Here is a 15,154-nt window from a genome sequence, read left to right on the forward strand (position 1 = left end):
CTGGCCAATAATACTCCACACTGTTAGCTCAGGGAGTCTAACTGACCTTTCTTTAGCTTGCCTCTTGACCTGATTTCTGTTCCTTTGACTTCTGTGAGATACAGATCATAAGTCACCTTTCTCTTTGGCTCCGGCCAGACAGTAAACAACTTCCCCACAATCCCCCTGGGGCTCTGCTAAAACACTCCCCTTCTCCTGTGACTGTGTTAACCCCTCTAGTTGCTGGATGCTTCTGGAGCACAACACTTCCTGTCTCCTGTGCTTGTGTTACTTCTAATAGTTGATAAATGCTTTTAAAGCAACAGCACTACTTCTGCATGTCACACTCTGCAACAGCACTACTTCTGCATGTCACACTCTTTTTCCCTAAAGCAACTTAATGGTACAATCTCTGCTTGCTGCAAACTTCCTCTTCTTGCTGTACATGTCATCTATTGCTCTGCTTCCCTGAAACAACTTAATGGGTACAATCTCTGCTTGCTGCAAAATTCCTCTGCCTGCTGTATATGTCATCTATTGCTTTGCTTCCCTGAAACAACTTAATGGTACAATCTCTGCTTGCTGCAAAATTCCTCTGCATTCTGTACGTGTCATCTATTGCTCTGCTTCCCTGAAACAACCTAAAGGTACAATATCTGCTTGCTGCAAAATTCCTCTTCTTGCTGTATTTCTGCCATGCAATCTGTTACATTCCATTCATTACTCACTGATACATGTCTGTCCCTTCCTTACTGCAGACATTATCTGATGGCAGAAGATGTTACTCTGTGTAGCCTACATGGCCTTTGCTCTGTCTTTGATCATTGAGCTATCTCCTGGTGTGCTGATCAGCTGCTAATTTAGCCACAAGCCGCTCCCACAATGCCCCTCACTTAATGCTATAGTCTGCCCTATAAAATCAGAAGCTGCCTAAGGGGTGCACGTATGTGGGGTAGTTGCACGCGTCTTCTTGTGCAAAGTGTCTTCGGCGATAAGTGGCTGTTATTTCTGTGGCAGTTAGTCAGGGCAGGAGCCAGGTAACCCACACTTTGAATGCTTACTCTCTTTAACTATGTTTTTGTTAGTTTCCACTCTTTCCAGTTTAGTCCTCCACTTTCTACTAACCCCCTTAATTCCTACACCCAGTAATGAACTCTTCATCTCTCCCTCCATCCTCCCCATCCATCTCACCTCCTCCTCAAAACTATTCCTCAACATTCAATCCTGTGTCTCCAAACACAGACAGCCACCTCATGCCCTCTCCTACTCCCACCTACTAACATTTTCTCTCCTCTTCCTCACTGCCGGCGACATCTCTCCAAATCCTGGTCCTCCTCACCACATCCCCACATTCACTTCTATCTCCTATCCACGATCTACCACAAACTCTCGCTACCTTTCTAACCTCATACCCATCCACCCAGCCCCCCTTCCCCAGTTGCCCTAACAAGAGCTCTATGGAACGCTCGCTCTGTCTGCAACAAACTTTCCTACATTCATGATTTTTCATTACTAACAAACTTTCCTTCCTCGACATCACCTCCTCTAACACGGCCTCTCCAGCCGCACTTTCATATGGCCGATTCCAACTCTCTCACACCCCCCGCCCCAGCGGCAAACATGGTGCAGGTGTAGGTTTTCTCCTGTCAGATATCTGCGCATTCACCCAAATCCCACTACCGCTCTCCATTACTCTTCCTTCTTTTGAGGTGCACTGTGTGAGCATCTACTCCCCCTCCAACCTCTAACAGGCTGTCATCTACCGCCCCCCCAGGGCCAGCCACCACTTTCTTCGACCACTTCACCACCTGGCTGCTTCACTTGCTTTCCACTGACATCCCCACTATCATAATGGATAACTTCAACATCCCCATTGACACTTCCCATTCATCTGACTCTAAGCTCTTATCCCTCACTTCCTCCTTTGGCCTTGCTCAATCGTCTTCTGCAGCCACTCACAAAGATGGCCACACACTAGACCTCATCTTTACCCGTCTCTGTTCCCTATCTAACCTCTCTAACTCTCCTTTCCCTCTTTCTGACCACCACCTACTTACATTCTCTGCCCTCTCCTCTCCAGGTCCAAAATTCCCACTTCACAAACTTGCACACCCTCGCAGAAATCTCAAACACTTGACCTACACTCACTCTCTGAATCCCTCCTCCCTCTTACAGACATAAATTACTTACACTACGCAGATGTTGCTGCTGCTTTATATAATGCCACAACAGCTGCAGCTCTCTATTTGGTCACCCCTCTCACATACCAAAGCTCGCACATGCAATAGGCAACCCTGGCACACCAACCTGACTAAAGAACTGCGATGGGCCTCCAGGGTTGCTGAGCAGAGATGGAAAAAGTCTAACTCAAACGACCACTTCATCGCATTCAAACAATCCCTCACTATTTTCAAGTCCGAACTCACTGCAGCAAAACAAACCTACTTCTCATCTCTCATATTCTCCCTGTCCCACAACCCCAAACAGCCATTCAACACTTTCAATTCTCTCCTCCGTCCCCCAGCGCCTCCTCCCTTTCCTCTCATCTCAGCTGAAGAGTTTGCCTCATTCTTCAAGCAGAAGATCGACAACATCAGACAAAGCTTTTGCCTAAAGGCCCCTCCTCCAGGGGTGGATTAAGAGTAGCAAGGGTCCCGGGCAGTTTAGACGGCATGCTTCCCCCCCCCCACGAACACACACACACCTGATGTATCACATGACTTGTCACATGATCCCCCTTTGATAGATCATGTGATGGTTCATGTGAAATTGATTCTGCACAATATTAATTATAATTATTTTTTTATATTAATTGTATTACTTAATATTGAGCACAATTAAGTATGCTGACATCCCCCTATGTATGTAGGGTCTCATACTGTATAATATGAGCTTTCACATAATCCTCCTATACACAGCAGGAGGCCGCACGGCACCCCCCCAGAAATAGCCGGAGGCCACACGGCGCCCCCCCAGATACAGCAGGAGGCCGCATGGCGGCCCCCCCAGATACAGCAGGAGGCCGCACGGCGCCCCCCCCAGATACAGCCGGAGGCCGCACGGCCCCACCCCCTCAGATACAGCCGGAGGCCGCACAGCGCCCCCCCAGATACAGCCGGAGGACACATGGTGCCCCCCCAGATACAGCCAGAGGACGCTCGGCGCCCCCCCCAGATACAGCAGGAGGCCGCACACACAAACAAACATATACAGACATATACAAAGACAAATACATACACGCATAGGCCCCCATGCTCCCCTGACCTCAACCCCATTGAGAACCTCTGGAGCATCATCAAAAGGAGTGTCTATGATGGCGGGAGGCAGTTCACATCTAAGCAACAGCTCTGGGAGGGTATTCTGTCCTAATGCAAAACAATTAAAGCAGAAACCATCCAAAACCTGACAAATTCAATGGACGAGAGAGTTCAGAAGCTCCTTTCGAACAAGGGGTCCTATGTGCAAATGTAACATCACCTAGAATAAAGTTTTGAGTTGAAAACTGTTTGATTTCAGTTTGTAATAACCTGCTAATGCTTATAATTTCAAAAATGACCATTTTTTTGTTCTTTATTAAAATGAAAAGGTTGAAAACTCTGCTGTGCATAATAATTTGGAACATGCATTTTGAGTGCAGTTTGAGTTTTTTATTTTTTTAAAAATATACTGTTATCATAGGCAGTTTGTACAAAAACCTTTCAATTGTACTCTAATAGTTATTTGACTGGAAAATTACAATGACTGCAATTCATATAGGTAATTTGGGAAAATCTGAGAAAATATTATTTGCATAATAATTTGGAACACAGTGTATATACATATATATATATATATATATATATATATATATATATATATATATATATATATATATAACACACACACACTGCACATGGACTTACCCTTTCTGTACATGATGCAGGTTCTTCCATCTTCTCTGTGGGGCAGCCTCCCCTCCTCTTGAGGCCCGACTGCAGAGCTCTGGTGTAATTGCAGGGCAGGAGGGGGAGAGCGGAGAGGCAACATTCAGAGCAGGGGAGGGGGCAGGGAGAGCAGTGGCCATGCTGTAAGCTGGCTTTGTGCTCTGCTGGAGGCCGGAGCAGGTGGGTGGAGCCTCCTCTCCTGCACTTACACAGTCAGTTGCTGGTGAGTCATCCTCGCAGCGCCGCCGGACACAGCAGAGCAGATTCCATCTTCCGACTCCCGGGCCCTCCTGTCACACATTATAATGAGGTCAATCCGGCCACAGGCCCCTGGGAGCCCCGGGCCCCATGGCAGCCCCGGGCGGGGGCCCGGATTGACCTCATTATAATCCGCCTATGCCCTCCTCATATCTACTCAACCCTCCTCTTCCAAAACCAACTTCTCCATCATTACAAAGATCACATTTCCTCTTTACTCTCCAAACCACACCTCACCACTTGCGAACTTGACCCAATCCCGTCCCATGTCATTCCTAACCTTACCACAGTTTTTATCCTATCCCTAACCCACCTCTTCAACCTGTCACCTACAACCGGTGTCTTCTCCTCATGTTTCAAACATGCCTGAATAACACCCATCCTCAAAAAGCCCTCCCTCGACCCATCCTCTCTGACTAGCTATCACCCCATATCACTTCTCCCCTATTCCTCAAAACTACTGGAACAACACGTCCACCTTGAACTATCCTCCCAACTCTCTTCATGCTCCCTCTTTGACCGCTTAAAATCTGGCTACCGACCGCATAACTTCACTGAAACTGCCCTGACTAAAGTCACCAATGACCTATTAACCGCCAAATCCAAGCAACACTACACCATCCTCCTACTCCTGGACCTGTCATCTGCCACAGTGGACCATTCCCTCTTACTACAGACTCTATCATCTCTTGGCTTCACGGACGCTGCAATAGTGAAAGTTTCAGCATAACACTCGGACCGGAACTTGGTCATCGTGATATCTCACAACGCACTTCAGTCTACGTGCTACAGCACGCCCCATTAGATGACAACCTACATTCAGCTACAAGAGTGAGAACAAACCCTGCCGATCATCAGCGATAAATAATCCTGCCATTCAGTCATCGACCATCATCCATCAATCATCCCACGTCAAGCAGGAAGGTAATTCCGTCCAACTGTGATCATCAGTGCGACCTGCACCCAAGCCTGAAGATTCCTACTACACAAGGAACTCTTTCAAGAAAAAAGACGCCGATGGTGACTATCGCGCTGAAAACGTGTTTTTACAGCAGCAATAGCTCACTGAGACCTCACCACAGCAATGCACACCCAGGTCTCAGAGATCAAGCGCTACCAGCTTTTCTCAAGTTATTTGCATGCTGTGAGTTACTCACCAAAGGTCTCTCAAAGTTTAACGACTGTTCTTGGTTAAGTGGCTAGGAAATTAATCTGCAGAACATGCAAAACGCATCAGAGATATTAAAGCGGTTGTCCACTACTATTTAAAATATGCCAAAGCGTTTTTATGATAATAAGCAGCTTCTTTGTAATTACCTCCCTCTGCCTTTTCTGCCTTGAGCGGCACTATCCCTGGCCGCTCACAGGCATCATGTGACCCCCGGCTGCAACTGGCTCTGACATCCGCTAATGTCACGACAAGTCCAGGCTGCAGCCAGGGGTCTCTCTCTTCCGCGTTCCATGGTGGCTGCTGGGTTGTGGGCGTGGTTATCCCAGTGCGTCATACCCAGCATCCACCACGCGCTCTCCCTCTCCCCATTCATTGGGAAAGCGCACCATGGATGCTGGGTGTGACGCGGTGGGGTAACCCCGACCACAACTCAGCAGCCACCGCGGGGACCTCAGCGCTGAGTCAAGCCTCACTTGTGGTGACGTCAGCGCGGAGTCACGTGCTGCCTGTGAGCGGCCAGTGATAGCTCCGCTCACATGCAGGAAAGGTAATTATAAAGAAGTTGCTTTTCATCATAAAAACACTTTGGCATATTTTGAATATTAGTGTACAACCCCTTTAATATCAACAACCCGAACAGAGGCTTGTACATGTTATGGGAGAGGCTCGACGAGTGCTATGGCTCCTCAGAGATGATAGAAGAATCCCTCTTTAAAAGGTAGGAGGACTTTACTAAAATCTGTAATGAGAGCGTTCACATGCTAAGGGAATTGAGCAACCTCTTGGTAGAACTCCAAGTCGCCAAGACTGAAGGAGACCTGCTGGGCCTCACATCCCTAGACACAGCTAGGGGCATCAAGCCCATAGTGCAGAAACTACATTACAGTTTGCAAGACAAATGGATCAACTGGGGCGTAGATTACAAACCGCGACACAACGTGCTGTTGCCTCCATTCTGCTTCTCCGTAGACTTCGTGCGTCAGCAGGCTAAGATCGGGAATGATCCCAGCTTTGACCTTTCCACTGTAGATCTTGTCAACCCAAAACAGGTAAACCGGCTCCAGTCAGTAACCCCAGAGGCTCACCTATCACTGTGCACAAAACAAATTTGTCTTCTACAGATTCATCACACAAGACCTACAGTACAGCCAAGACTGAAAGGTTACTAACGAAAGACCCACACAGGGAGTGCCTCCTACATAAAAGGCCTCATCCACTACAAAAGTGCAGGAGTTTTAGGGAAAAATCCCTTAAAGAACGTAGAATCTTCCTCAGAGAGAACAACATTTGCTACAGCTGTTGCACATCTACAGTATATCTCACTTAGCTAGAACCCGCAAAGCCAGTATTATTTGTTCGGATTGTAACAGCCAAGAGCACAATACAGCTCTATACCCAGGACCAGTGCCACAGACTCCCTCACCTATAGACCGACCTACAGAGAACGGCGGGGAGGGGAAAGACAGCACACCTCCTGAAGTGTTACCCCAGTGCACTCAAGTTTGCGGAGAAGGTCTTTGTAACAAATCCTGCTCAAAGATCTGTCTTGTTACAGGTTACCCTACAGGTCACAGAGAAAAGGCTGTTAAACTCTATGCTATCTATGACAACCAAAGTAATAGATGACTTGTCAGGTCAGCTTTCTTTGACATCTTTAAAATCGAGGGACTCAGCTCATCCTACTCACTTAAAACATGCACAGGAGTGAGTGAATGTGACGGGTAAATACCACACATGGTGTTGTCAAGCATCCAGCAAGTAGAGGGGTTAGCAGGGTGCAGCTGGGGGGAGTGGCCAGGCCTGCCTCAGAGAGAGACTGAGGAAAGTCACTTCTGAGTTGGGGAGCCAGCTAAAATGATGCAGACCTCTTCACCAGGCTGATGAGGGCCCTGGGACTCTCTCACTGCAACTGCTGTCTGGTTGCTAGTGGTAGCTACAGGAGGAAGTAGTGAGGACTGGTCTCATCCTTGTGTTCTAACCCCCTCCTCGTACTTCACTGCACTAGAAGGTAAAGCCTGTGGCCCGCGGACTGCTGTTGGGAGCGCTGCTGTTGTGTATGAATAGAGGTGTGCTACAAAGATATGTGATCTGTGCTGACTTGTGCTACTGAATAGACTGTTGTTATTGTGCCTGCTTTAATAGACTGCACTGTTGAGAAGCCTGTTGCTTCAAAAGAGTTAATTGGTATTGGCCGTACTTGATTAAACTCCACTGTTCAACTGTTTATGAGGACTCTTGTCAGATGTGTCTGGTCATTAAGTGAGTTCATCGTGTGCCAGAGAGAAGCTGACACTTCCCAAAAAGGGATCAGGTCCCTGGCCCATGCACTACTACTGTTCAAGGCTGGAAAGCCATTAAGGACTGTTACAGTAACAGGACTATTGTTGCTGCTTTGTTTTTGGTTCCATGTTGGGCTGGAAAGGCCATTGTGTGAAAAGTACTATTCAATAGCTGGACAAGTTTGCCTTATTTTTTTTATTTGCACCTGTTGTGCCCCTTTCTGCTGGATATGCAGGCACATCAAGCCAAGTTGGGGAGTCCTCACTCTCAACTTATGGACTGTGCCGTACCCTGGCCAGGGATTGTTACTTGAAATTGCACTTTATGGACTGTGCCTTGAACTGTTTACAAGAAACAGACATGGTTTCTGCCCCTGTTAAAAGGACTGTCCCCTTTTGCCTGTTCCAGGGTCTTTACCCAGAAGGACCGAGGAAGCTGAAAAGGACTGTTTTCTTAAATGGCACAAACCTTCTCAGGAACATTGACTGTATTGAATATGTGTTTTAGTGGTTGTCAAGTATTTTACCAAAGACTGTTCCAGAATTTAAATATATTACACTTGAATTTGATAAAATTGTTTAGTGGAAGTTAGGGAGAGCCGGTTGAAGAGGTGTGAAAAGCTCTGGCTGAAGAAGTGACTGTTAGTTTAAAATGTGGTGATAAATGCTTTTTCCTTGCAGGCGGACAACCAACAATAGAGTCAGACAAGGTAAATATGTTGCTTTTGTAAAGTGCTAAAAAGGGGCCCACAGTGTCCAACCAACACCTCACCTTTAAGTAAAGGGGCAGTATTGAGGAACACTATCCGAGGATAGTTAGGGGAGAACTACCACAACTCCAAGGGGCTGGTTAAGGTAACCAGGTAGAAGGCAAATGTGGAGGACGACATTCAAAAAGGAGGGGCGAGTGTGATGGGTAGACACCACACATGGTGTTGTCAAGCATCCAGCAACTAGAGGGGTTAACAGGGTGCAGCTAGTTGGGAGTGGCCAGGCCTGCCTCAGAGAGAGACTGAGGAAAGTCAGTTCTGAGTTGGGGAGCCAGCTAAAAAGATGCAGACCTCTTCACCAGGCTGATAAGGGGCCTGGGACTCTCTCACTGCAACTACCGTCTGGTTGCTAGTGGTAGCTACAGGAGAAAGTAGTGAAGAAAGGAGTCAACTGTTGTCTAGCAGAAGCAAGGATTGAACACCATGTCTGAGGACTGGACTCAACCTTCTGTTCTAACCCCACCTCGTACCTCACTGCACTAGAAGTTAAAGCCTGTGACACTGTGGACCGGGGACTGCTGATGGGAGCGCTGCTGTTGTGTATGAATAGAGGTGTTTTACAAAGAGATGTGATCTGTTCTGACTTATGCTACTGAAGAGACTGATGTTGTGACATCCCTGGCGGTGTGCTGGCATGGCTTACCACCTCCCACCATGCAAGACCGCCACCTTACCTATCAATCCAGGCTGCACACTTTGCTCCAGTACCTGCTGTGTCTCTTGTCTGATTGCTTAGTGCGGCGGCGGGGCTACTGCCTGATTCTTATAATTACTGTGTGCGCACTCCTAATGCCTCCCCAGCCTATTGCTGTGAGTCACTGGATACTTAAACCCCCTCCACCCAGTAGGGGGTGCCTGAGCAACACTTTCATTCAGTGTATTCTGTGCAACTGAGTTGCCAGGTCCTGTCCTGTATCTTCTCTGTTCCGCTACCCTGGGGGCTGTATACCCAGGCCTGTTGCCAGTATAAGTGACTTCTAGTCTGTTTCCGCCACCCTGGGGGCTGAGTTCCCAGGCTCGTTCCGGTATCTTGTTCCTGGTTCAGTTCCTGTCTGAACAGTGTCCTAGCCCTTTACCTGTTTGTCTCTAGGTCCGAACCTTCCCTTTTCCTGTAGTGTCTGAACCTGCACCTAACTCCAACTCGTCTCTGTACTTCTGTTTGTGAGTTTTGTGTCCACTTGCTACTTCATTGTAAGTACCTTGTGTGTATCTGGTTCTGCTTGTCCCGTTTCTCTGCCTCCGTATCTACCTCCTGTGTTCTAACTATCTTCCTGTATTTTCCAGTCTGTTCCATGTGAACAGAGCCCTGTCCTGTCTGCCTGCACCTTCTGCTCTGTTCTGCTCTGCTTGTTCACCGCACCTGCGGTTCCGCTCTGCTCTGCTTTTTCACCGCACCTGCGGTTCCGCTCTGCTTGTTCACCGCACCTGCGGTTCCGCTCTGCTCTGCTTGTTCACCGCACCTGCGGTTCCGCTCTGCTCTGCTCGTTCACCGCACCTGCGGTTCCGCTCTGCCCTGCTTGTTCACCGCACCTGCGGTTCCGCTCTGCTCTGCTTGTTCACCGCAACTGCAGTTCCACTCTGCTCTGCTTGTTCACTACACCTGCGGTTCTGCTCTGCTTGTTCACCGCACCTGCGGTTCCGCTCTGCTTGTTCACCGCACCTGCGGTTCCGCTCTGCTCTACTTGTTCACCGCACCTGCAGTTCCGCTCCGCTCTGCTTGTTCACCGCACCTGCGGTTCTGCTCCGCTCTGCTTGTTCACCGCACCTGCGGTTTTGCTCTGCTCTGTTTATTCACCGCACCGGCGGTTTTGCTCTGCTCTGCTTATTCACCGCACTGGCGGTTTCGCTCTGCTCTGCTTGTTCACCGCATCTGCGGTTTTGCTCTGCTCTGCTGTCCACCGCACCTGCGGCTCCGTTCCTGTGTCCAGGTCTGTACTGGTCCCTATCCTGCCTGCGTTCCTACCTGCCAGTACCAGCCTGTCTGCATGCCAGCTGTGCCTGCCAGTGCCCACCTGTCTGCATGCCAGCTGTGCTTGCCAGTGCCCACCTGTGTGCATACCAGCCGTGCCTGCCAATACCCACCTGACTTCATACCAGCCGTGCCTGCCAGTACCCACCTGTCTGTATGCCAGCCTAACCTGCCTGTTCCTGCATTCCCCGGTGTGGGTCAACAGCTGTGACCGGGGTCTGACCTGGAGTAGCACCTGGTCCCTCTGCTCGGTTCCTCCCTGGTTCACAGAGTCGACTGAGCCACCGTGTGACCTTGGTCGGACATAGTTGATACTTAGATACGCCCCTCCAGGCACTCCTCGGTTCATGGTCCAGTGGGATCACTAACCACGCTCACGCCAGTTAGTCCGGGCGTGAGCGTAACAGATGTTACTGTGCCTGCTTTAATAGACTGCACTGTTGAGAAGCCTGTTGCTTCAAAAGAGTTAAATGGTACTGACCGTACTTCATTAAACTCCATTGTTCAACCTTTTATGAGGACGCTTGTCAGATGTGTCTGGTCGGCAAGTGAGTTAATCGTGTGCCAGAGAGAAGCTGCAGCCTATGGTCGCCCTGAGTAACGGTTCCCCCAGGATTCCAAAGAATTCATGAAACTTGTCTCGCCCCTATCTGAACCTAGCGGCGTGCGTGTAACATGAAGAATCTGGGAGGAGAGCCTCAGGTTATCAAATCAAATCTCTAGATGGACAGACGTCCTTACCCCTTCCTACATTAAAAGAGTGTAATTCTATCCCGAACAGTAGAGAAGAAATCCCCACACCAGAAGCAGCTTTACATCATCCTCACTTGAGAAACATAGCGCATTTCATTCCTGCACTAAATCCTCAAACCAAGTTGGTCCTTTTGCTGGGGAGAGACATTATCAGAGTCCACAAGGTGAGGAAGCAGATAAATGGTCCTCATAACTTGCCTGACGCTCAGAAGCTAGACCTGGGATGGGTCATCCTGGAGTTCTAGAAACCACCTAGTCACCCGGGCAGTCTTCCCCTTCCTTTTCCTCATTCATCTCAGGGGCACATGATCTGATACTAGCCCGAACTTTTGGCCTATCAGATAATATCTTGTTGTCTCAATTGCCCATTTGATGGCCAAGTACTCTACGATGGCATAGTTATTTTCACAGGAGGAGTTTCCTACTTAGGAATAGGACTGGATGTTTGTTCCCATCTATTTCCTGGGACAACACAGCTCCCAAACCGACCTCGGAGGTGTCAGTCTGAACCATAAACTCCTTAGTGAAGTCAGGCGCAACTAAGACTGGCTGTTTATGATGCGCCGCCAGGGCCTTGGGGTACTCGGCAGCCGGGCCTCTGGTTGCTGGGGGATATCACGGTGGCTGGCCTGGTCCGTGGCCCAGGGCAGTCACTCAAAAGGGGGGATTATTTAATAGGGGATTTGGAAAGTGTTCGTGACGCCACCTGTGGATTGTGGCTAAAGGGGTGCCGCCGCTGTGGAGCAGTCCTCTGGAGCTGGTGTTACGGCAGCAGGGATGGTGTGGCTCTGCACAGGTAGAGCTAGCTCCAGGGCAGTGTAGGCAGTGTAGGTTGCGCTGGGCGTTGTAGTGCCGGGAGGGAAGGATGGCGCAGATGAAAGAATGGACGGAGGCAGTACGGTGCAGTCATCCGAGTTTTTACTCACAGTTCTTATGACAGTTCCACTGGTGCACTTTACAGGTGTCAGCCTCCCACGTCGCGCTGCGTTCACCAGGCAGGGGTTCAGTACTTCCTCCGGCAGATTAGGAGCACCTGACGGAACCCCACTTTCTTGTGTTTCTAGCTAGACCTTCTTCACGCTGGGTCTTTCTCTCTCCTGCTCTGCGCTTCCCACTCTCAATCCCGCTCGGGTGCTCTGAAGTCCCTCCTGTCTTGTTGGAGTTCCTGGACCTGCTTGACCCTCACGGGGATTAGAATGAGGCTTCGGCAACTGACTATATAAGCCAGAAGCCTCCGGTTTTCCCAGCCGAGACTTAGAGTAACACGGCTGGACCAGGTGCCGGCCCCCTTCTTGGGGCCTACGATCCCTCTGTCTTCTGACAGATCCGTGGCGTACGGGTGCTGTCCCGCACTTGCCGTACCCCCTAGGATCCCTTCTGTAGATCGGAGCCTACTCCTCTGCTCCCCACCTGGGCCACTAGGACCGGGCCCTGCTTGTGGAGCACAGCTCCTAAAGAGACTCTGCTCCCTGACTGTCTTCCCTCACTGACTGATCTGATTCCTTCTGCCACCCTAAGATGGCCTCCCATTTATATCTCACTCTATAGTGCTCCCCTAAACTGCTTCCTCCAGCCACACCCACTACTGGTTCCCCCTACCTTTGGGTTCCCCCCACTCCAGCCAGGGACAGGGCTCAGCAGCTGCGCACGTGCATGTTGCCCTTCCAGCCGGCCTGGAGCAGTGTAGTGTTGGATGTGTGGCACCCCAGGGGTCTGATTACCACAGTAATAGAAATATTACGTCTGAGAGCAAGTGGGAGGTTTCCTGGTCAGGAGCCCTTAAGCATGCAACACCTCTTGCCCAGACCTGGGAGGGGAGGAATCTGCCCTATAAAAACTGGGTCTGGGGCGGGGTTAGTCAGACAGAGCCTGGAGTGAAGTTCCAGACACAGGGCAAGAAACAGCAGGAGCTCTGTAGAAGCAGGAGCTGAGTGCCAGGGACTGGAAGCAGATATATTGCTCGTCCTGGCTGAAGAGACTGCTACCGGACAACGGAGTCCGAGGCTGTGGGAACCTCTAAGTCCAGCAGCAAAACCCAGCCGGCAGGGGATTCCAGGTCCTCTTGCCATAGAAGGAAGGGACCAGAACCGCCATCGAGGAGCGGAGGCTATCAGAAGGCCCCAAGTCACCAGCCATACGGGTGAGCACCACACGATATACTCAGGGATGTGGGCTACTTCCACTCGCTTACAGCAAGGTAGCCAGGAAGAGTGCAGATAGACGGGGAGGCCTACAACTCCACCTGGCCAGGGGAACTCCTGCTTGCTCGCAGACTGACCAGGCCCCTTATGCTAGCCAGTACTCCCGGGAGGGTCTGCCTTAATATCATCAGTAAAGACCCTGAACTGCACTGCAAAGACTCAGTCATTCCTGCTTTCTCACCGCATACAGCACTACTAGTACTGGGACGCCCGCACACCATCACTCCCATCATCCACATTCCCTGCCCTGAGGCCATACTCTTCCCGTGGGGAGTTAACCCATCTTTAGCTGCGCACACCACACCAGCCTCAGTGGACTGCCTCGCAGCGGCGGTACACCCTGACCGCAATCCACGGGTGGCGTAGTCGGACATTAAACCACAAAAACCCTATAAAGACTGTCACTGGTTTTACCGCCCTGAGCCACGGGACCGGGTCGCCGCCACGGAGACTACAACCCCTAGAGACCCGGCTCCGGGTAACCCACACGCTTGCACACATGGCCCAGGGGGCGCGTCAGATGCAGGTGTTGGGATTCCGGGCAGCACTCCCTCCTTACCTGAGAGAAGGAGATACCACACCTCTGGGTGAGGTGCAGTACCTCTGTGGCGACTGAACCCTCAGGGGCGCCACATTTACATAAGGCGAGCTTCAACTCCTGGAATGCCATCTCCGCTTCAGGGGACCACTTGGCCATTGATGTTTTTGTGCCCTTAAGAAGATCAGTCAGGGGGGCGGCTATCCTGGCGAAATTTGGGATAAATCGCCGATAATACCTCAAAATTCCTAGAAACGCCCGAACTTGCTTCTTGGAGATCAGTTGCGGACAATTTTGGATAGCCTCCACCTTTTTTACTGGCGGCTTTATTTTGCCCCTTCCGACGATGTAGCCCAAGTATTTTGCCTCTTCTTTCCCCAAGGCGCACTTCTTTGGGTTTATCGTAAACCCTGCCTTCCTTAGCACATCCAGTACCGCCTGGTCTTTCTGTAAATAACTTCCCCAATCTGGGCTGAATATTACAATGTCATCCAGGTAAGCAGCGGTGTACTTCTTGTGAGACACTAGGATCCGGTCCATGGCCCTCTGGAAGGTAGCTGGGGCTCTCTGCAGACAGAACAGCATCCTGGTGTACTGAAAGCATCCATCAGGAGTAGAGAAGGCTGTGTCTCCTTGGCACTTGGGGACAAGAGAATCTGCCAGTACCCTTTCGTTAGGTCCAGGGTGGTGATATATCTGGCTGACCTTAGCCTCTCAATAAGGTCATCGACGCGGGGCATTGGATATGCCTCAAAATTTGACACCTCATTCAACTTCCTGTAGTCATTAAAGAACCGCCATTCTCCATCTAGCTTTGGCACCAGGACAATGGGGCTGGACCAGCTGCTCTTTTACTCCACGATTACGCCCAGGCTCAACATTCTCCTCACCTGTTTGGATATAACCACACGGCGGGCTTCAGGAATGCGATATGGCCTTTGATTCTCCCTAACATGCGGATTTGTCAAGATTTCATGCTTGACCACCTGTGTACAACCTGGTAGCTTTGAAAACAGGTCCCGGTTCCGCTGAAGCAGCTCTCGGCACTGTTGCTTCTGGGCCGGTGATAGTGTCTCTGTCACTGTGACATCCTCAACTCGAGCTTCAGGATGGGCCCCCAGGCATGTAGCTTCCACCAGCTCCCTGTCTCACTAAGGTTTGAGCAGGTTAATGTGGTACACCTAATACGGCTTTCTTCTTCCTGGTTGGTGGACCTTGTAGTTGACGTCACTCAACTTTTCGACCACCTCATGTGGCCCTTGCCACTTGGCCAGGAATTTACTCTCCACCGTGGGGATCAACACCAGCACCCG

The sequence above is a fragment of the Phyllobates terribilis genome, unplaced genomic scaffold, assembly GCF_046119375.1.
Source record: "Phyllobates terribilis strain yellow unplaced genomic scaffold, ASM4611937v1 Scaffold_10__3_contigs__length_209671492, whole genome shotgun sequence".
Classification (NCBI taxonomy): domain Eukaryota; kingdom Metazoa; phylum Chordata; class Amphibia; order Anura; family Dendrobatidae; genus Phyllobates; species Phyllobates terribilis.